Source organism: Suncus etruscus, chromosome 14, assembly GCF_024139225.1.
Source record: "Suncus etruscus isolate mSunEtr1 chromosome 14, mSunEtr1.pri.cur, whole genome shotgun sequence".
Taxonomy (NCBI): Eukaryota; Metazoa; Chordata; class Mammalia; order Eulipotyphla; family Soricidae; genus Suncus; species Suncus etruscus.
Genome location: NC_064861.1, coordinates 17,454,993 through 17,479,023, shown reverse-complemented (window position 1 = coordinate 17,479,023; position 24,031 = coordinate 17,454,993). Strand labels below are relative to the sequence as shown.

General features: G+C 40.3%; 1 protein-coding gene across 3 annotated transcripts in view; it reads right to left on the bottom strand.

Annotated features, from left to right (window-relative positions):
• The window catches only part of KCNN2 (potassium calcium-activated channel subfamily N member 2), a 158,663-nt gene that overhangs the window by 45,014 nt on the left and 89,618 nt on the right, over positions 1–24,031 (bottom strand). Inside the window, exon 1 of one of the 3 annotated variants that reach the window (XM_049786879.1) lies at positions 3,409–3,453. The exons of the other annotated variants lie outside the window; for them this stretch is intronic. The gene's annotated coding sequence lies outside the window, so the exon portion shown is untranslated. Of the gene's footprint in view, positions 1–3,408; positions 3,454–24,031 lie in introns of those variants that run through there. 3 annotated transcript variants of the gene reach the window in all.

The window sequence follows — 24,031 nt, the reverse complement described above, 5'->3', positions numbered from 1 at the left end:
CTGAAGACAAGATAAGGACTAGGACCTAGGCTCTCTGTTCTTTCTGAGAAACATCAAAGTAGCATCAATGCCCATAAATGAACAGGATACTATGAATAAACTGAAGAATTAAAATGGGGAGCATATCAAAAAATTGCAGTGAAAAATAGTCAGAACATGACTAGACTATAAATTGGCAGAAAGTAGAAAGTAGAAAATATCTTTTCTCTGTCAAAAAAGGAAAAGGACAGTAAAGAAGGAGAGAAGCTCACAGAGAATCAACATTATAAGTAACCAACTTTCTAGAACTAATTGGAAGGAAAGTATTCCTAAAGCCAGGCTTCAATTTATTACTTGCACAAAAATCAGAAAAGAGAGACCATTGTGCATTTAGAAATGCTAGGCTTAGAGGGTCTTGAGAGGAGAACAATGTTCACAGTCCCCAGGTATTCCAGTCTAGACTCTGTGGCTCTGTGGCTTTCTCAGAAAGGATGGGAGGCAGGTTTTCCCCTTTTGCATAAATGATAGCAGCCCAATGTCATCCTCAACACCCTCAACAAAAGGGCCTAGCTCCATGACTTGGCCTGTCAGACTTCCAAACCACCAAATTTGTTTTAGGTCTATAAATCCTGGGCCAAGTGTGGTATCACAGGAACTCTGATGGGAAAGTTACATATTGCTCTACCCATCTCTATGAGCCTAACCAGTGGTATAGAGGCTCAGCTAGCACCAAATCTCACCCCAGTCAATCTTTAGACACTGACTTTGGTCTTTCCACGGAGAGATACACATTGGTCTGTGTTGATCTAAAATTCGATAATTCCATTTGCCTTTGTGTTGCAACAACAATATGAAGTCCATGTTTTTGTGCCTGCATGGAGGCATGCTATGGTGGTGAGTGACTGCAAACACTGGTGAAAGAAAGGTCACACTGGTGAAAGGAAGGTCACACTGCTGGTAAGACTGGTGTATGAACTTTTAATGTCTGAAATGACTGAATTGTGAACAACTTGGTAAATAATAGTGTTGTAATAAAAATGCGTCTTTAAAAAAATGATTGCTTGAGGACCAGGTAGATACAAAGGCTCAGAAAGTTGGCTTTGCTTACTTCTAACCACAATTCAATCTCTGGCATCACAGGAATGGTCCCTGAGCACAAAGCCAGGAGTAAGCCCTGGGCACAGCTGGGTGTGGCCTCTAATGCACAGTGGTTTTTTTCCATTGCTTTAACTTGTGTGTCTGTAGCTGGTGGGAAGGGGAGATTGTCTATTCCTCCAGGTTTAAAGACAGGAGATCTGGGAAGAATAGAGGATGAGTGTTTGGTTCACTAGAGGCTTTTAGGGGCCGGAGAGATAGCATGGAGGTAGAGCGTTTGCCTTTCAAGCAGAAGATCATCAATTCAAATCCAGCTTCCCATATGGTCCCCTGTGCCTGCCAGAAGCAATTTCTGAGCATGGAGCCAGGAGTTTCCCCTGAGCATTGCCAGGTGTGACTCAAAAACCACACAAAAAAAGAAAAACTAGGGGCCTTTAGACACTGGGGAGGGGTGTCCCATTTAGGTCATGGCCAGATACCAGCAGCTTTATCCCATTCAATAGAAGGATCCTCGGAACATAGGCACTGTTCCCTACTATAGAGGTAGTCAGGGATCAAATTAATGTTAACGTTCATTTAGAGAAGTATAAGAAGTGTGATAGATGTTGTGCCCCCTCCCTACATTGCAATACATGTGTGAGATTTGAATTAAAAGAGCAAATAAAATAAGTAATTTAATTGATTAAATGATATGGATATCAAAATAAGTCTTATGAGGTCACATATAGAGGTTTCAAGAGAAAAGATATGTGTGCCAGTTGTTCAGAAGGAAGGGGTGCTTCTTGTCTGTCTCCTTTTGATAATCAATGAAGAAAGTATAATAATTTGGGAGATATTCAAACATCCCTCTGTAAGGATCCTGCAATTTCACCAATTGGACAAAATCATTTTCTTAAACCTTCCCAGGAGATTCTAACACGCTTTTGCAGTTGAGGATCATCTCTTTACTCTATAGAAGTAGAGGTTCTCATTTTGGCTCATGCAGAATGTCTCTGTGCATAGAAGGACTTTTGGGAGAATCCCGGGAGTGAGGCAGGATGAGATGTAGTTCATACAGAGTAAGAATGAAGTAAGTCGCAAACTGGAGTACATGTGAATACAGAGAGGAAGAAAAAAGATGTGCAACAGATCAAAAGTAGGGCTAGAAATGGCCTCCCACAGACATCTAAAAGAACAGTTTGAAACTCAAGTGAAATATAAAGTCCAGTAAGCGCAAACACTTCTGCTCAATCTCTGTGCATAAGGGTGAGCTAAAGTGGAACTCATGAATGAATTGCACAGGTTAAAGTTACAGAACTTCAGTGTTCTGGTCTGGAATTTCTCCTGCTTCCCCATTCAAGAATCTGTCTACAGATCTCCCTTTGAGCCAGTTTCCCTCCCTCCCTCCATTGCTCCCTCTGTGTGGCTGTTCCGGGTGGCTCTGCAAGATGAACACAGATGACTAGCCTGTGGCTTTGGAGATAGAGCTCACCAGGGTCATCTACCAAGATCAAAGCATCCTTTAGAGTTCAGAGCAGCCCTGAGCAGAGATCCAGGAGCAAATCCTGAGTGCCATTGGATGTAGCTCCCAAAATAAAAAAAAATGTAATAAAAATAAAACTCAGAATTCCTAAAAGAGGGAGATTAAAGACTAATGTAGCATTTTAAACTTGAAGAATTATAAGAATTGTACTTTCCTGAAAAGGTTTTTGCCTTTATTTATTTGCTTATTTATTATTATTATTATTATTATTATTATTATTATTATTATTTGCAGTACCAGAGACGGACTCCAAGGCCTCAGATATGTGAGGACATTGATCCACTTACAAGGGGCTTCTCAGCCTCTCCGCCATTCAGCACCCCCAATTCATCTATTGTCATCTGTGTTAGAATTCATAAAATGACTTACCTACCAATAAGTTATCAGTGTAGTAAAGTCTCACATCTATAAAATGATTTATGACCAAGCCCTGCACACAGACCTGCAAATACTAGCAGAAAAGACCCAGCTACAGTCAGACTCTCCTCAATGGTGCCAGGAGGGTGTTCCACAGAGATAACAGAGACATTGAGATATTCATGGACATTCGTCAGGTGGGAGGGAAGTCCCAGCCAGAAACTCCAGTCAGTTCCCTCCCCTCTCTGGTGACATCTAAATCACTGCTGGTAGTGAGCCTGCATTCCTAGCTGCTAACAAGCCTCTATTCCTTCTCAAGACACTCACTCACTCTCACTCACTCAGTCACTCAGTCACTCAGAGCTAAGGACCAGGACCAGCAGGCCAGGCTCAAGATGCTCCCAGCAAAAAGACATGATGGCTGAACCCCCTCACAGAGTGAAGTCCTCCCTCACTTTCCAAGCTGCCATCCACTTTCTCACAGCCAACTTGAGGCTCCAGCAGTGCCCAGGAGCCAGGACCAGCAGGCCAGGCTTAAGAGGCTCCCAGCAAAAAGACACGATGGCTGGACCTCTCACAAAGAGAAGTCCTCCCTCACTTCCCAAGCTGCCCTCCACTTCTCAGTCAGCCTGAGGCTCCAGCAGAGCCTACAGGAGAGGGTGCTCTCTACCAGCAGGTAATGTCCCTGCAGCTCCCCTCTCTCTTCTGTCCCCCTGAAGCTGAGGGGGAAATTACAGGAACTCAGACAGACACTAGGTGGCACTGCTGTACCAGCTTCCCAATGGTGCTGCCCTGACCCACCTTCAGAGAAAAGTGTGTGTGTGTGTTTGTGTGTGTGTGTGTGTGTGTGTGTGTGTGTGTGTGTGTGTGATGGTATTTGGTGAGCGTACTATGTGTGTGGTGTGTGCAGTTGTGTGTGGGATAGGTGCACGTTGGATATACTATGAGGTGTGTGGCATGTAGTATGAGTGCATGGTATGAACATGGTGTGTGGTATGTTTATAGTGTATGGTGTGTGATTCTGATCAAAGCATAAACACTGGCTGTGCCCCACATGGAGCAAATCACCTCTGGACAAAGCCCATTTGTATGATGAGACCCGGAGATATGGAGAAAGGAAGAAGGAAGAGGTAAGCCATCTGGTCAGAGCAAAGGCACTGGGGGTGGCATGGGAACAATCAGGTCATTAGACATTAAGCCTAGGAAGGAAAAAAAGCACTTTTGGCAATAAGAAATCCAAGCAGGAAGGAACAAAGGAGTACAGAAAAAGCTCGAAATCTTTCTTAGTCTTTTTATATGCTTTCCTCCCTCCGAACTACATTCTCCTGGGATCAGGGGCCAGAAGGGCCTTTTCTGCTTCTGGGATCAGCTCTGCCTTCCTATGAAATCTGTGACAGGGCTTTGGCTGGACCTGTCAATCGGCCAAAAAAACTGACGGATGTACCCAGCAGTCCAGAGGAACCTGCTTGGGGAACAGGCTCACAACAGGACTACCTCACGCACTGAGACTGCATGTTCAATTTTTGGTATGCGGCAAACTTCCCACTGTAGAAAGACCTGAGTCCTAGCCTCCAGCCCTTCACAGCTCTAGGCCAGGCTTTCAGAAAGCCCCAAAATGCTGATATGCAATCACTATGTTACTGGAAGAGTCAGCATACAGACTGATCCCCAACTTCTCTCCTTCCAGTTTCCCCCAGAACAGAGCTGAAGGTGACCCAGAGAAGAAAGAATGCAGGTGTCCTGAGAAGGTCATGTTCAAGGCTTCACAATTAAAATTTCCCACTTTACAAATTCAGCTTTGTGTGTTTACTAATTGCACCTCACTTGAGTCAGCACGGGCAGCTAAAATACAGACTGTGGTGCCAGGCTGTCAAGAGCTGAACTGCAACGGAGGTTTAGGAAGGGGGTGCACTTGGTTATGGGGTATAGAAGGGAGCCCAAAGCTTCTCCAACCCCAACCCTGTGGTAGAAAGATGTGCCCAGTTCTCAAAGAGTTCTTATAGATTTCCAGCTAAAATGCTTGATTCTGTACAACCTCAAGAAAACCTTCTGAATCATACTAAGAGTTGAGAACAAAAGGGAATGAGGTAACCAAAACAAGGATGGAAGTAAGAAAGGAAATAGAGGAGAAATCACTGCCAATAAATCCTTGGCATCTGGGTTGCAGTCTTTGCAGCAAAATGGGGAGTAGGTGGTCTTGTAGGTCACATAAAGCCTAAAACTCCCCCAAATACACAGTAAATGCTAAGGCAAATGCGTTCCCCATGTCCCTTCCAAGAATAACAAAGCCAACTTACTAAGTTGTGAGTTTTTTTAAATACAGAAAATTTGGGAACCAATCAAAAGGAAAAGCCCATGGGAAGAACAGATGCAAAGTGACCTCAGGTTTGGGCTATAAGCAGACACCACGTTCATCAGGGACAGGACCACAACATCAGACCTTCCTGAAGCCCAACTTTGGCTGTGCAGTTCTTGTCAGTCATTCATTGTCTGTTCAGTATGCTGAGGCTACAGACGATCCACCAGCAGTTTCCACTACAATGTATTCATACAATGTGCAGGACCCTGCTCAGAGCATTTCCTTCCCTTCATATGACAGCATGAGGCTCAAAGCAACTGAATCCTCAGCCAAGCACCAGTCAGATCACACAGCAGAGTCCTTTGGGTGGTGGACAGAAATGAGAGATCCACTCTATCAACTAGAGCAGGACATGAGTTACTATTATGCCTAGCTGTTGGCCCTCTGGGAAAGCTATGGAAAGAAGTACTAACATATGTACTAACATAGTAAGTACTAACGTAGTTCAGTGGAAACAGGTCCCCAAAACAAGCAAATCAGAGAGCATGAATGACATGGTAGCAAGTTACAAGAGAATGTTCTACAAAAAGTTCTGACAATATGCAATTGGGCCACAAATTCTGGAGCCAGTGAGTGGGAACTTGCAGGGACTGAAACCATGATCTGTTTGCAGAAGAAACTAAATTTTTTATTATTTTTTTTCACTTTAACCAACTGACCAGTAGATTCAAAATACCCATATGAGATGATGCCGTGGGAGCCTGCAGGCTAGAACAGGGCACAGTGGAGACCAGGGGGTCAAACTGGAGTTTGAGAGCCACATGCCAACTAGCCCTAACTATTTCATTAATTCCTTGACCTCTCTCTCACCTCCAAAGTGAAATGGGGTGAAGAAATCCAGACCCTTTCCTGCATTTTTGAGGAGCTCGACATACATAAACATTCACAATCACACACAAGTACATGATTTTCATTGGGCCACTGCCACCCAGTGGTCCATTTTGTCGATCTGTATATCTTGAGTAAAGACCAAGAATACACTGATGCCTAATGCCTTTGCACATCTTAATTCTTTCAGTCATGCCATGCTTCCCAGGTTGCCAGGGAGTTCTGAACAGGTGCTGGGTTGGTGGGACATGTGAAGAGCATCACTGAAACCCACAACAAGAGTAAGGTAATCTGTTGCCACTAGCAGACTAAATCCCCCTGTTGTTCCTGGCAAGTCTCCAAGTTTATTTCCATGATTCTGTCCATGCTGGAAGACAGTGGCTGCTTCCCCAAGGTAGGAACACATACAAGACCATGAGGTAGGGGGCTGTGGGTTCACTGCATAAAAAGGCTAGCTTTGCCCCACCCCACCCCACCCCAACACACACACACACACACACACACACACACACACACCAGTGTACTTTTCTCCTTAGTATTCAAACTTTGTTCACAGTAGCCTCTTGAAAACATGGGCAGAAACTTGGACTCCTATTTACAAATTTACAAGATAATTTGTCTCTTTTTTAACAATGCTATACAGACAGCTAATAAAGGACAGAGAAGCATCAAGGGGATGGTGCATGCAAGATCATTCATGACACTACAGCAGCTTCTGAATGAATGTAGAAAGGATTTCAAAACAGGTGTTTCCACCATGTAAATGTTTCATCTCTGCTGCTACTTGGTCTTCCCAACTAGCAGAGTTGGGACAAAATGGTGAGAATAGCTTAGATCCACAATTGCCGACTGCATTGTTTGTTTCTTTGTATTTCACTTAAAAATAACAATTTCAGAATGTCTCTCGGGATTTTCAAGACAGCTGAACATGTCATAAGAGTGTTGGCTTCTAAAATTACAGTGGGACTCAGGAATAACCATCACATTCTTGTTTTCTCAGTGGTGCAACACTGTCGAGTCTTTTTGTTTCAGTCATGTTAAGCATCTGGTTCTCAATTACACACATATTAATAATATGAGGGTGGGTTCTTAGTCTGAAATCACTTGGCTAGTGTCCTTTTTGTTTAGTGTCAGGGCCACTCTTTCAAATCCATAGACCCATGATCCCCTCTATCATAATGAACTCAGGAAGGAATCATGTCAACTATGTTTTCTGAAAGTGACCGACCACCAGGGAGGCCTAGATATTGTGGCACAGAAACAGAATATAATGCAGACTGTGAAGACTAGCATGGTGCCACTCACTGGGCTGTGTACAGTGTGCATTCAAAGAGAAGGTGTCTGGGGATAGACTAAGACAGCCCTGGTCATTGCTACACTGTGTTTTGAATCCCTGGCTCTTTTGGAGAGACAAGAAACACTAAATTGGGCACAACAGTTGGGGTGCACATAAGGTTCTGAGAGGCTCAGCTCATGCATCATTGGAGCTTTCCAATGGTCTATTTCATCCATCAATGCCATTTCTTCAGCTCACAGCTTTCTCCAATTCCTATGAGTATCTCCAGACCCTAAGATGCAACAATTTAGCCAAGTTGTGGCTCTCCTTGAACTCTGCCTCATTCCAAGATCCAATAGCCCATATTTTCAGGCACCTACCTCCCATGATTCCTTAACTGAGGCATTTCCTCTTGGCCTATCTCTTCATTGGTTTTTGTTTGTTTGTTTGTTTCATTTATGGGCCAAACCCACCCATGCTCAAGGGTTATTCCTGGCTACTGTGCTCTGGGATCACTCCAGCATCACTTCTCCAGACTTAATTCACAGGAGAAGCACACTTGATTTCTAAGCTCCAGTGGAGTTGCCATTGAAATAATTGCCCTTTTCTCTCACACCCAAACTCCTTTTCTCCCCGTTTTTCTCACCTTCTGGACACTCAGCACCTAGAATGAGACTTCCTGGGTACTCATAATCTTGACCGGAGCCCATGCTCAGAGCTAGTTGATACTGAGATTATGTATGGTAAAAGCACCGTTGGAATGTTTTTTAGTGAGTAACAAGGGGAGAGAATCTCTGTTTGCTGTCTTCTTCCAGGGATGAGAAGATGGAGATTGTGCTCATGGTAATACATCTACTGGGTCTGTGTCTAGCCTCTCTCCAGCATCCTTTTCATTTCTTCCCAATTTTATTTTGTTTTTCTCTAACACAGAGATCTCACACTGTTTCTTACTCTCCTCACCCTCAAAGGCTTTCCAATTCTTAGAAGAGAAGGTCTCCAAGGCTTCTGACAAGTTGGTTCTTGAGCCTTTCTCCTACCATTTCTTTTGTCAACAGAGCTTTCTTATGACCAATGCAACTGGTTTGGTTTCCTGGTGTCTAAAGTTGACACTTCTGTCTCCAGCATCCCATCTTCCTGCTCCCCAGAAGTCATCATGCTCACTGTCAAATGTCTCTGTCATTTTGTTTCACCATTTAGCTTCACCACATGCTACTGAGCACTCAAGAGGAGCACTGTGAATGCTTGGTTCTAGTAGGTGCCAGTATATATATGCTTGTATATCAGAAATTCAAATGCTGCATGTCTAACCTCAATGGAAATTGACATTTGGCAAGTTACTTGCTTTGCATAAGACTTCAAAGCAGTAAAAATCAAGCTTAATACAGTTGGAGTGTTGTTTTATGTTTCCTCTTCGTCTTGTATTCAAATAGTAACATAATTGCTACTTGGAATATGAACAACTATGCTCTTAACTTTTATTGTTGAAATTTTGTGTTCTGACGGTTGCAATTTGTTGATAGCACATATAGGGTTCACCTTTAACCTCTTTAAAGAATTCATAGAAAACCTGGATTGTAACATTAGATTCAATTCTAGATCTAATAAATTTTAAAGTAACATTGGTTTAATTTCTTGTGTATTAATGAATAATGATTTCCTGTGTGCTATATATCAATATCCGTATATATATACCACATTATATTTATAAATAAGTTTATAATTCTCTAGCACCATATAACTGACCTTTGATACCAAGTGACACTGCACACCTCTCTCTCACTCAACCCTCTTACCCAAGATAAAAGGACAACTTCATCAATGAATAGAAAACCATATATTGGAGGGACTACAGAGCATGAAAACCGGCAAAGCTTTGCAAAAGCCGGCTCCCTGTGTGTGACACCAGGCGGGGAAAATCCGTGAAAGTACACCGGCCCAGTGGGGCCCAACTGTGAAAAACTGTGAGTGTGACCTGTCTATGTCTGTCTACTGTCCTCTTGCATGAAACTCTTACGAGTGGGGCAAAAAGAGGCTCCAGAAACCTCGCTCGCCCAGACGCCATTTTCAGGGAGCGACTACAGAGCATGGAAACCGGCAAAGCTTTGCAAAAGCCGGCTCCCTGTGTGTGACACCAGGCGGGGAAAATCCGCGAAAGTACACCGGCCCAGTGGGGCCCAACTGTGAAAAACTGTGAGTGTGACCTGTCTATGTCTGTCTACTGTCCTCTTGCGTGAAACTCTTGCGAGTGGGGCAAAAAGAGGCTCCAGCGGAGCACGACCGCTCCGCTTCTCTACACGGCCGTGCACTCTTTCTAAGGAAAGAACTCCATTGCAACAAGAAGGAAAAATCACACTAAGAACGGCGCTATATCACAGAAGCAAACATTTCTCTCCGGACTGTCTTCTCTGTTGCATGCTCGGGCCTAAGATTTGACCCAGTGTGAGGCTTCATCCACGAAGGACTCCCCTCCCTTAGAGGCAAGTCAGCCCATCCAGAAAGGGAGGAGCCAGAGGAGTGTGCTGCCTGCATCATATAGACAATGAATACAACCACAACACGTAGAAAAACCCACAATACAAGTGTGACAATGGGGAAACAACGCAGGCCAGCATCAGACATAGAGAATGAAGAGGACAATTCTGAGGACCAGAAAATGACCAACCAACTAATCAACCTCTCAGATAAGGACTTTAGACTAGCAATATGGAAGATGCTCAACGGACTCCAAGAAACCATGGATCGAGTTGAACAGAACACTAATAAGAACCAAGAAAATATGAAGACAAAATCACAAAACTCCAAACTGAAATAACATGTCAACTAACAGGACTGAAAAAGCTAGTAAATGAAGTGAATGACAAAATGGATAAGCTCTGGGACAGGGTATCAGAAGCTGAGAATAGACTTGGTGCTGTGGAAGATGAGATACATAACAATTCCATACAGCAGGAGAGATTGGACAAAAAACTTAAAGCAAATGAGCAGACAATGGAAAAATTAGTCAAAGAATGGGAACAGATGAAAATAGAAGTCTATGATAAGATCAACAGAAACAACTTAAGAATCATTGGAGTCCCAGAGACCCAGGAAGAAAATTTCCAGGAAGAATCAACGGTCAAGAACATCATTAAAGAGAAACTTCCAGAGCTAAAGAATATATGTGATCAAATCCTGCATGCCCGAAGAGTACCAACCAAAAGAGACCCCAGAAAAACCACCCCAAGACACATCCTAGTCACAATGACAAATCCCACAGATAGAGACAGAATTCTGAAAACAGCAAGATCAAAAGGGGAAATCACGTTCAAGCAAGCTTCCCTGAGATTTACAGCAGACCTGTCACCAGAAACACTCAATGCCAGAAAGCAGTGGTGGGATATTGTGACAAGACTGAATGAAATGAATGCTTCACCCAGAATACTATACCCAGCAAAACTCACTTTCCGGTTTGACGAAAGAATACATGGTTTCACAGACAAAAAACAGCTCAGAAACTTCACAGACACAAAACCAGTCTTAAGAGAAAAACTGAAAGACCTAATCTAAGACAAGACTACCCAAAAGACACACCAAATTTTGAAATAAAGATGGCGTTATATCCCAGGACAATTCTTTCTCTCAACGTCAATGGACTAAATGCACCAGTCAAGAGACACAGAGTGGCTAAATGGATCAAAAAACTCAATCCAACCTTCTGCTGCCTACAAGAAACGCACCTGAATAGTCAGAACAAACATAGACTCAAAATAAAAGGCTGGAGAAAAATTATCCAAGCAAACAACACCCATAAAAAAGCTGGAGTGGCCATACTAATATCAGATAATGCAAACTTTATACTCAGGAAGGTTGTAAGGGACAAAGACGGACATTTTATAGTAATCAAGGGGTACGTAGAGCAGGAAGAATTCACTCTCCTAAACATATATGCACCGAATGAGTGGCCAGCAAAATATTTAATACAACTATTGACAAATCTGAAAAATAATATCAACAACAACACAATAATTTTGGGGGACCTTAACGCGGCTTTGTCAACACTGGATAGGTCAACCAGACTGAAACCCAACAAGAATATACTAGACCTGAGGAGAGAAATGGAAGAAAGAGGCCTAGTGGATATATATAGGACACTCCATCCCCAGAAACCTGGATACACATTCTTCTCCAATGTACATGGAACATTCTCCAGGATAGACTACATGCTGGGACATAAAACATACCTCCATAAGATCAAGAGGATAGAAATTTTGCAGATTACCTTCGGTGACCACAAGGCTCTGAAATTATTTGTGAACTCCAAAGGGACTCAGAAGAAACACTTTAACACCTGGAAGTTAAACAGCCTCATGCTCAATAACCAGTGGGTCCGAGATGAAATCAAGGAGGAAATCAAAAGGTTCCTGGAAACAAATGACAATAAAGACACAAACTATCAGAACTTATGGGACACAGCAAAAGCAGTACTGAGAGGAAAATTTATAGCTTTGCAAGCACACATCAGGAAGGAAGAAGGAGCTTACCTGAGTAGCTTAATGACACAGCTAATAGAACTAGAAAATGCTCAACAAAAGGACCCAAGAACAGGAAGACAGAAGGAAATAACAAAGCTGAGAGCAGAAATCAACGAAGTGGAAACTCAAAAAACAATCCGAAAGATCAACGAAAGCAGAAGTTGGTTCTTTGAAAAAATAAACAAGATTGATAGACCACTGGCAAACCTAACAAAGAAAGAGAGAGAGAGAAACTTGATAACTCGTATCAGGAATGAAAAAGGAGAGATCACTACTGATATGACAGAGATTCAAAGGGTAATCAGAAACTACTTTGAAAAACTCTACGCCACTAAAAATGAGAACCTGGAAGAAATGGATAAATTCTTGGACTCTTATAATCTTCCACGGTTGAAGGAAGAGGATGTAGCATATCTAAACACCCCCATCACCATTGATGAAATTAAAACAGTAATCAAATGTCTGCCGAAAAACAAAAGCCCAGGTCCAGATGGATTCACTAATGAATTCTATCAAACTTTCCAAGAGGAACTACTGCCAATCTTGGCAAGACTCTTTCATGAAATTGAACAAACAGAAACACTTCCAAATAGCTTTTATGAAGCCAACATCACCTTGATACCTAAACCAGACAGAGACGCTACCAAAAAAGAAAATTACAGACCAATATCACTGATGAATGCAGATGCAAAGATCCTCAACAAAATCCTGGCAAATAGGATTCAATGCCTCGTTAAAAAGATCATCCACTACGATCAAGTAGGTTTCATCCCAGGAATGCAAGGCTGGTTTAACATCCGTAAATCTATCAACATAATACACAACATCAATAACAAGAAAAATAAAAACCACATGATCATATCAATAGATGCAGAGAAAGCATTTGATAAGGTCCAACACCCATTCTTGATCAAAACTCTCAGCAAGATGGGAATGGAGGGAACCTTTCTCAATATAGTGAAGGCCATCTACCACAAGCCAGTGGCAAATATTATCCTCAATGGAGAAAAACTGAAAGCCTTCCCTCTAAATTCTGGCACAAGACAAGGCTGTCCTCTCTCACCACTCCTATTCAACATAGCACTGGAAGTACTTGCTATAGCGATTAGGCAAGAAAAGGATATCAAGGGAATCCAGATAGGAATGGAAGAAGTCAAGCTCTCACTGTTTGCAGATGACATGATACTCTACTTAGAAAACCCTAAAGACTCTACCAAAAAGCTTCTGGAAACAATAGACTCATATAGCAATGTGGCAGGCTACAAAATTAACACACAAAAATCAATGGCCTTTCTATACACCAATAGTAATAAGGATGAAATGGACATTAAGAAAACAACCCCATTCACAATAGTGCCACACAAACTTAAATATCTTGGAATCAACTTGACTAAATATGTGAAGGACCTATACAAAGAAAACTATAAAACTCTGCTCCAAGAAGTAAGAGAGGACACATGGAAATGGAAACGCATACCCTGCTCATGGATTGGCAGGATTAACATCATCAAAATGGCAATACTCCCCAAGGCATTATACAGATTTAATGCCATCCCTCTAAAGATACCCATGACATTCTTCAAAGAAGTAGATCAGACACTTTTGAAATTCATTTGGAACAATAAACACCCTCGAATAGCTAAAGTAATCTTTGGGAAAAAGAATATGGGAGGAATTACTCTCCCCAATTTTAAACTGTACTACAAAGCAATAGTTATCAAAACAGCATGGTATTGGAATAAGGACAGGTCCTCCGATCAGTGGAATGGGCTTGAATACTCAGAAAATGTTCCCCAGACATACAACCACCTAATTTTTGATAAAGGAGCAGGAAATCCTAAATGGAGCAGGGAAAGCCTCTTCAACATGTGGTGTTGGCACAATTGGATAGCCACTTGCAAAAAATTGAACTTAGACCCCCAGCTAACATCATGTACGAAGGTAAAATCCAAATGGATTAAAGACCTCGATATCAGCCCCAAAACCATAAGATATATAGAACAGCACATAGGCAAAACACTCCAGGACATTACAGGCATCTTCAAGGAGGAAACTGCACTCTCCAAGCAAGTGAAAGCAGAGATTAACAGATGGGAATATATTAAGCTGAGAAGCTTCTGCACCTCAAAGGAAATAGTGCCCAGGATACAAGAGCCACCCACTGAGTGGGAGAAACTATTCACCCAATACCCATCAGATAAGGGGCTAATCTCCAAAATATACAAGGCACTGACAGAACTTTACAAGAAAAAAACATCTAACCCCATCAAAAAATAGGGAGAAGAAATGAACAGACACTTTGACAAAGAAGAAATACAAATGGCCAAAAGACACATGAAAAAATGTTCCACATCACTAATCATCAGGGAGATGCAAATCAAAACAACGATGAGATACCACCTCACACCCCAGAGAATGGCACACATCACAAAGAATGAGAATAAACAGTGTTGGCGGGGATGTGGAGAGAAAGGAACTCTTATCCACTGCTGGTGGGAATGCCGTCTAGTTCAACCTTTATGGAAAGCGATATGGAGATTCCTCCAAAAACTGGAAATCGAGCTCCCATACGATCCAGCTATACCACTCCTAGGAATATACCCTAGGAACACAAAAATACAATACAAAAACCCCTTCCTTACACCTATATTCATTGCAGCACTATTTACCAAAGCAAGACTCTGGAAACAACCAAGATGCCCTTCAACAGACGAATGGCTAAAGAAACTGTGGTACATATACACAATGGAATATTATGCAGCTGTCAGGAGAGATGAAGTCATGAAATTTTCCTATACATGGATGTACACGGAATCTATTATGCTGAGTGAAATAAGTCAGAGAGAGAGAGAAAAAAGCAGAATGGTCTCACTCATATATGGGTTTTAAGAATAATGAAAGACACCCTTGTAATAATAATTTTCAGACACAAAAGAGAAAAGAGCTGGAAGTTCCAGCTCACCTCAGGAAGCTCACCACAAAGAGTGATGAGTTTAGTTAGGGAAATAACTACATTTTGAACTGTCCTAATAGTGAGAATGTATGAGGAAAATGGAGAGCCTGTCTAGAGTACAGGCGGGGGTCGGGTGGGGCGAAAGGAGACTTGGGACATTGGTGATGGGAATGTTGCACTGGTGATGGGTGGTGTTCTTTACATGACTGAAACCAAACACAATCATGTATGTAATTAAGGTGTTTAAATAAATTTTAAAAAAGAAAACCATATATTTTAGGCACTTGCTAATTTTTCATTCTTGTGTTTATGTTCTTTAAAAAAAAAAACTCCTTAATTGACTTTGGCTAGAAGTTTCCCCATGAAGCAGGAACTAATAATGAATGGGAGAACAATGAAGATTTTGTGATCTTCAAGAGTAGACTTAAAATTTAACTAGTAGAAAAGAAAAATTCTAGGACTCTTATGATTGTATTAAGTATCCCAGCTCTTTTACCACATACATGTGTCAGATAGAGACATACTTTGATTCCAAAAGGTCTAGTGATCACAAAATATGTTGAACCAAAGGTGACACAAGGTTCTGCAAAAATGAGAGAAAAAACATAATGTTCTGGAAACTTCCAAAGGTGCCTGTTTTGGGAATGCACTTCTATAAGGGCTCACTCGCGCTGCAGGGCTGGGTAGGAGGCAGACCACTTGTCCATGAGATTCATTACAGATTCTTGGTTAAATTAGATGCTCATTGGTTGGGTCTCACTATTTTTCCTTTTCCTCTTTTAGTCTCTCTCTTTGCCTCTTAAATTTCTGCTTGCTCTTATCATCTGGATGCATATATAAAGAGTAAGTTCTTAAACTTCTAGATCCCCTATCAATAAAAATAACACCAGATCCTACCCTTTCTCCCCCCCCACCTCTTGGTGGCACAAGTAGACAGTATTATTTCTAGGTCTCATAAGAAACCTCTATTTTTTTAAGTGTTCCTAAGCTGCCTCTTGCATCTCTAAATGTCTTCAGAACTGATTCAATCATAACCTTAATAGCTGAGATTGACACAATCAAAATCACAGCCATCTGATTTAATGGCAAGTAACAAACCCACCCAATTCTTAAATAAAATAAAGTGTGTCCATCAACTGAAGAAATTTTGAGAGATTAGAGGGGTGGGGAAATATCCTGTCAATTTTGGGGGAAGGAAAACAGAAAAAGTTCTAGTGACTCAAACTCATAGTTTGTCTCCCCTAAATTCTCTCTGAATGCTATCTTCTTTTCTTCCATAGGGGATCTGACAGACAGTTCTAGTTGAATATTCTCATGTAATAGCTAAAGAAGCCAAGGCCTAGAAATATGAATTGATTCTCAAAGGGGAGAGAACTAATCAGCAGCAGATCAAAATTGGAACCCACCTCACTTTCTTTTTAACCATGCTCAGGTCTTCTGCTTATCAAATCGAAGGTAATTCAACTAACATTCATATTTTCAGCACTTGCTAGACATATTTCATGTGCCTTGAAACACCATTTCTACTATAAAAAATTTAAAAGCTTCTAAAACCAGTGCCCTTCATTAAACTGCTTTTCTGAGAACCCTGGAGGCCTGGAAAATAATTTTAGTATGATCCACTTATTCATAAGAAATTAAATATTTTATGCAATGGATAATTTGGGATCCTTGCATTCTTGCTCATTTTTAACTCTTCAGTCTAGGCCTAGGGAAACAAGACATTCCTTACATAATGCAATGAAGCAGCTTCCAATAATTCTAAAGATCTTTCTACATGAGAACAATGAACATAATGTGATTGACTGCTGAAAATAACCTATAAGACTTTCACTAGCACAGAGAGATCTTAAACCAACTGCTGGTACTGATTAAAGACCCCACATTCTAAGCATGCAAATCTTATCTTAGAGAAAACACTTCTGAAATCTCTTAGGTTGACAGTCTTTCTGATGACAATCTTAAACACCCTTCTGACTTTATGCATTATACTCTCAAACATAATGAATTTTGTCTAAAATTCTACTAAAAAAATTAGTAACTCATGGATTCTATCTTCAATTGTCTCCCAACTGTTTTGTATTCTTAAGGTTCTGTTCAAGTGACACTTATTTTCCACTACCACAGTTTCTCTCTCTCTCTCTCTCTCTCTCTCTCTCTCTCTCTCTCTCTCTCTCTCCCTCTCTCTCTCTCCCTCTCTCTCTCTCCCTCTCTCTCTCCCCCTCTCTCTCTCCCTCCCTCCCTCCCTCCCTCCCTCCCTCTCTCTCTCTCTCTCTCTCTCTCTCTCTCTCTCTCTCATTTAACCCTTGGCAACAACTATTGGTGTACTGTTGCTTAGACAACTTGTGCATTTTCCCAGTTATCCTTCTAAATGGTGAACTTCAGGCAGCATCAAGGTCTAAGTTTGTTTATTTTTTTATTTTTATTTTTTTTAGTACCATCAATATCCAGAGAAATAAATTAGACTGGGGAAGAAGGAGACACTAAGGCTGAGTCTAGAAACAGCTGTGTAACCATAGGAAACTCATGGATAAGTTGGTTAAAGAATTTGCCAAACTTTAGCTCACACTAAATCCCAAACACCAAGGTAACACTCTGCATCAAACCATTTTTCAGTGTAAATTCTTAAATTTTTATTAGGGGTTGAAGTACAGTCAGCATTCAGGGCATTTGCTTTGCACGGGGTTGACCAGGTTCAATCCCTGATACCACATACTCTCCTGAGCCCTGCCAGACCCCTGAGCACAGAAACAGGGAATAAGTCCTGAGTACTGCTAGGTATACCCCTAAAACCAAAATATATAAAATTCACAAATACCTCTTGTGTGTGTGTGTACATGTGTGTGTGAGTGCAACACATGTATTGTAATTTTAGATACTCTACCAAGCTATCAAGGTGTTGCTGTAGGAATGAAGTACTGTGGAACTGCTTGTTTCTCTCTCTCCATACAACCTGGATGCCATAAATAACTGCCTTCCCCCACTCCAGTAGGTTTCTTCCTTTCCTTTCATTTTTGTGGTTACTTCAGATATAAGATTCTGGAACATGCTAACACTGCTAATTGACACACGCTAGTAAGAGACCCAAAAACCTCACTGAGAACTTGAATGATTGTTTTCTATAAGCAAAGCAAGAAATCACACTGATTTCTAAGATCTCTATACTTGATTATTCAATGAGATTCTTTCATTTTTTATTTCTGGTGAGGCAGACTATTGGAGACAAATCACTGGGATCCCAGAGAAGATTGCAGCATTAGACAAACCCTTGTTCTAGGTGGAAGTTCTATCAATGATGTCCTATAAAACAATACCTATATGTATATCTAATTATGAAAATATGCCTGTGATAGCTTGCAGTGTGAAAGAAAGAAAGAAATACCCTCTGATATGTTCAGAATAAATATGGAACTGGAACATAGTATGCACAGGACCCTGGCTTACTCCCTGCTACAACCTAGCCCCCTTCCTCCCAACTCATATTTAACCCTCAAGTACTACTGGGGTGGCTCTGCTGGCCTGGAGTGCTACAGACTGCAAACAGTGCCACATACTCAAACCCTGGCATTCAATTCTCAAATCCAGTTGGCTGAGAATTGCTAAGAGTGGCCTTTGGTTCACCTGAGAATTCCCTAGGAGACTTTCCTAGAACCAAAATAAAAAAATACCCATTTTATTTATAAAAAAAAAAAAAGAGAGAAAAACATCTATTGATAGGATATAAATACCATATTATTATAGAATTTTGCCAGCAAATAGTGGTTGGTAGGAAATAGGAAGTCTAAAGGTAGATCCCCAATTGAAGTTATGGTTTCTAATTTTGATGCATAATTAATTATTCAAGCATGTAGTCTATACACTGGTACTAATTAAATCAGTTGAGACATATCTTATAAATCATACTTTTTCAATTGCTGAAAAATTAATAATCATGAAAAAAGTATTGTTGGTGACAGATCACTATGTGTGTGTGTCAAGCTAGTGAAATATGTGGTCACTGGTAAGTCAATTATATTCTAACATTTTTTCTGCATGACATATTGAGTCAAGCTATATTAATCTTCCATTTTGATGGTACCTGTGTAAATTTCTGTGTGTCCTTTGCCCACTTTCTTACCTTAATGTATTTTTGAAACTATACAATTATACATGTAAGGCACAGCTAGAATTATTAAATCATTTCAGTAACTTTACATTTAAGTAGTAATCTTGTTTATATTCTGATTTTTTTTTCAACTTTTAAAACCATTTTGTAGCAGATCTCAACTAAGCTTTCTCTTCTCACTTGGTAGATTATCTCTGCTCAATTTTATTTTCAGTTGATTAATTCACTTATGTTTTAGCTTTATCCCTTATAAGTTTTATGTAGGTGGAAGTTTAAAAAATATCTTTATTCATTGTGATTACTAGTATCATTAGGCTGCAATCATATTTAATTTTAAATGCCTTTGTGTTATATATTAATGTCTTCTATAGTCCATGTTTCTTAGCCTTGATTTTTATGTTACTCAGTTTAGTTTTTATTAATTGACTTTATAATTTCCAACAAGATACACTTGACCTTAAAATTCAGTACCTATCTTCCCAGATGGCCCTTAGAAGATGAGGTTTTGGTAAAATCTTTTCTGAATAATAGCCTTTACAAGTCCCTTACCTATTAGTGGTAAATGCCCTTTTTTATGATATAGTAATGCTTTTATTAGACCTTGCTTCTAACTGATATCTATGTAGGTATAGAATTCTAGCTTGACTATTAACTTTGTTCTCAGTTCTTTAAAACATCATATACCATCTTCTATATCTTAAAGTTGGAATATCTAGCTAGACATAAATAAAAATCAGTGTAATGATTTGCTTTATCTGACTCCTTTTAAGAGTTTTAAAATATTTTTGCTATGATGTCTAGATGTAGATTTATTTTCTTTCTCATTGTTGGGGATTCTGTAGGTTTTCTAGATCTTAGGATTCATATCTTCATCAATTTAAAATGTTCTAAGTTATATAGAAAATTTCAATATGCTTTTCTCCCTAAAGTTTAATTCAAGGTCCTTAGACCTTTGCCTCTTGCCAATGTGTTGCTTCCTTTCTTTCATCTCTCCACTGACATCTAGATACAACAAATCTGCAACATTTGAAAAATATTCATTTGCCTCTGGGTTATGTGAATTGTATTTATTCTGCTCCTTAATCCTGATGATTCCTATGTGGTACTATTTCAAGTTTCTCTTAGTTGTTTTGAGAATTGACTTCTGCTTTATTCTTTTGTTTGAATTTTCCCAATCTGTTACATATAGTTGTTTTCCTATTTTGTACCTCTGAAGTTGGAAGAAATGTAATGTTAATTTTTTGTCTTTATTATTTCTGCATCCTTCTTCCCAAATCTGATCAATCTGGAAATTTGGGCTGGCTGGTGAGGATGGAGGTGTGTGCTAACTACAGCTTGGCAAAGAAATTATACCAGGCCTACATTGAGGCACACGCGCGTGCGTGCGCGCACACACACACACACACACACACACACACACACACACACACACACTCAGGTCCAGTCAATTTGATCAGTTAAGCTTGTTTGCTGGGAGAATTTAGCCTGAGCTGAGTCTTTCATTAAAGGTCTATCCCTAGAGAGAAGCATTTTTTAAACTGTTGCCAAGTTTCATCAGTAGCCAGCAAACAATCAACTTAGTGCTGAAGTTCTCAACCTTGACAAGGCATTAGAATCACCCTGGGAGCTCTGAAAGTCCAATCCAAGACCCAGTCAATTAGAATCACAGGGGATAGGAGCTGCAATACAATTTTTTATAGTTTTTGGAGTCCTGAATGAGCAGCCAAGGTGAAAAACCTCCACCATCTTATGGTAAGCAAAACAATGAATTACAACCGAACACAGAGAATGTTACCCTCTATTGTTAATAAGGGCCTGGCTCAAAGTTCCCCTATCTGTGCTTCTCAAGGCTCATGTTTCTTGTTCTGATACTAATCATATTCTTCACTGGTTTTCTCTTTTAAGAAAGAAGTGAAAAATGTTTAGCCTCTTGGTTATTCAAATAGAAATTGTTCTTCAAACGGCTTAAAGCACGAGAGCCTGCTCTTGCCAGTTATTTATACAAAGATGTTATTTTTCTGTGTCTGCATGGTGCAATTTTCCCAACATTCTTGAACAATCAGGTGTGCATTTCCATGTTTTCCAGTTCCTCTTGGAGCTTCATCAAAAACTCCCAATGTATCCAATCTACCATAGTTCTGAATATAGAATTCCAAACATTTCAAATGGCCCTATTTTCTTAGATGTTGTTACAATATGCACTTAAATTTTAACATTAGTTTTATTCTTAAACTGTGCTCTGGTTGTATTCTGAGGATGTGACGATATCCTACAATGACATCATTATAGGAAGTCATTAAGCATAGCTTTCAACAAACAAGTCTAGCAGATAAGTAGATACAGACAGGTGATATATAGAGTCTATAGACTCTGTTTACCTAAATAGAGCTGTCTACAGATATTCTATCAATACTATAGATAATCTATTTCACTATTGCGATTGACCAATTGAGATTGACCAAGATTGTTAATAAGAACCAGGCCCTTATTAACAATAGAGGGTAACATTCTCTATGTTCTGCTGTAATTCATGTCATGTAATTCATGTCATGCCCAGCTGACATGAAAACCAGATTGCAGAAGGCAATAAGTAAAAGTAAAAAGTAAGAGGCAATAGTCAGAGGTCAAGCTTGACCACAAATAGGATTTCTTTCTGACCAAGTGCTATGGTTAGATATCTAGTGGGCAAAGTAGCAATATGCCATCAGCACATCTGAATCTCAGAATCCCAGAGATGTTTCCATTTTCCACAATGAGTTGGGACAGAAGGCAGCAACACAGGGAGTATTACTGTTGTTGGTCTAGAGAGCATTTGAGAACCTTCCTAAACTAAAGTTCAGATGGGAAGAACCTTGTATCTTTAAGAGAGGAAAGAGATTAGGAATATAAACTGCTAAAACACTTTTTCAATCCTATCTCCAAAGCCTCAAACAAATGCAACAAAAACATTTTTTCTACTGTGGCCCCATGCGTCTTTGGAATTCAACACATTCTCTTATCTTAATCCTCCTGAATGCCTCCTGCCCAAAATTCCAACTCAACACACAGAGTGTGGTCATTAGTCCACAGAGTAGGGTGTCCAAGGAGATTGGTGCTAACTGTTATCAAGGACTTTTGATACTCCTCTCGGTTACTGTGGTTGTAGGTCAACATTTTAAGTTGCAAACAGAGTACATTATTCTGGCATCCTTGCATTCCAAACTGTCAGACCCAGTCCATGACAATTGAAATCTGGCAGATTTCTGGCAATTGGTTCTCTCCCTCTGAACAAGTTAACAGCTGCTCCCTTACTTTAGAAACACAGCGAAGAGATAAAGGTGAAAAAAATATAGTCACAGATTGGTTGAGGTAAGGCAAGACTTTGGGGGCTTGTTTTTACTTTGGTTTAACTGATCAAAACATCTAAATTTATTTTGTGGTCCCCAGAAGTGGATGATTGATATGTCTGGGAGAGGGATAAAACAACATTAGAAATAAAGGGGGAAAAAGGACGTTTTAAATTTTTTTTAAAATATCTTTATTTAAACACAATGATTACAAACATGTTTGTATTTGGGTTTTAGTTATAAAAAAGAACATTCCCGTTCACCAGTGCAACTTTCCCACCACCAATGCCCCCCTCATCTCCCTCTTCCTCCACCCCCTGCCTGTATTCGAGATAGGCATTCTATTTCTCTCATTCACTGCCATTGTCATGATAGTTGTCAGTGTAGTTATTTCTCTAACTGCACTCACCACTCTTTGTGGTAAGCTTTATATCGTGAACTGGTCCTTTTAGACCTCATCTCTAGTGTCTCTGAGCAATATTACAATAATGTATTTTATTTTTATTAAATTCCATAGATGAGTGAGGCTATTCTATGTCTCTCTCCCTCTGACTTATTTCATTCAGCATAATAGTTTCCATGTCCATCCATGTATAGGAAAATTTCATGACTTCATTTTTCCTGACTTATCTTAGGAGAGCAAAAAAGTAATAAAGTAATAGATGATGACTTCAAACATATGACTTCAAAAACATGACTTCAAACACCCCCAGGCATTTCTGCCTGAGCTCCTTATTTCTCCCCAAGACCCACAACTGATCATCTTTCCAGGAGAAGGGGAATCACCCCACACAGATTAAAAGTACATGGGACCTCCTATGTCCAGCAATAGTTGGAAAAGCTCTTGGGTTTGTCCTAAAGACTTTGAATTAAGTGACATTTTCAGTAGTCCTCAAGTCTGTAAATTTAATATCTTTTCTTTTCATTCTTCCTTTTCTGAATGTGAAACCAGGTCAGCTCTGTGCAATACCAAGATGCTTGCAGAGCGCTGTTAATTTGTAACTCAGGAGTTTTCACTAAAGAGAAAAGTGAGATTAGTTTTCTCCCCTACTCTAGTGAAGCCTACTAATAGCTCTAGAATCTATGGAATTTCAATAAGTAGCTTCTGCAGTCATCCATTTTGCCCCTTCCTCTCTCTTTAGCCCACTCAACCTTGTTTTTTCCTCTTTCTAGCAGATATTGGCTTTTTAATTCCTAGACTGCTCTTTCATTATCTGGAGAAGTCCATTTGACTCTGTGTACCAAATGCTTCAGATGAGCTCATGGACAATCCCTGACACTCTATATATAATCTATTCTATAGTTTTTGTGCCAATTTTTTGTCCTAATAGCTCTGTTTGGCTGAAAGACTTGCACTTAAAAGGTCAATTTTTCGTGGGGCCGGAGAAATAGCACAGCAGTAGGGCATTTGCCTTACACGTGGCCAACACAGAACAGACCCTGGTTTGATTCCCGGTATCCCATATGGTCCCCTGAGCCTGCTAGGAGTGATTTCTGAGCACAGAACCAGGAGTAACTGCCCTGGGGGAGGGGCTTGTAACAAGCAGAGAACTTTGCTAAAAGCAGGGAGCCCTGAGAAGTAAGTGTAACCATTCAAGGCTTGCATGGAGACAAGGAAAGCATAGAATTTTAACCCTGAAAAACTGAGTCTAACTTATCTGAATTTCCCATTATCTGTACATTCTGACCCACTCACGATGGGTCCTGTTATCTAGGTATT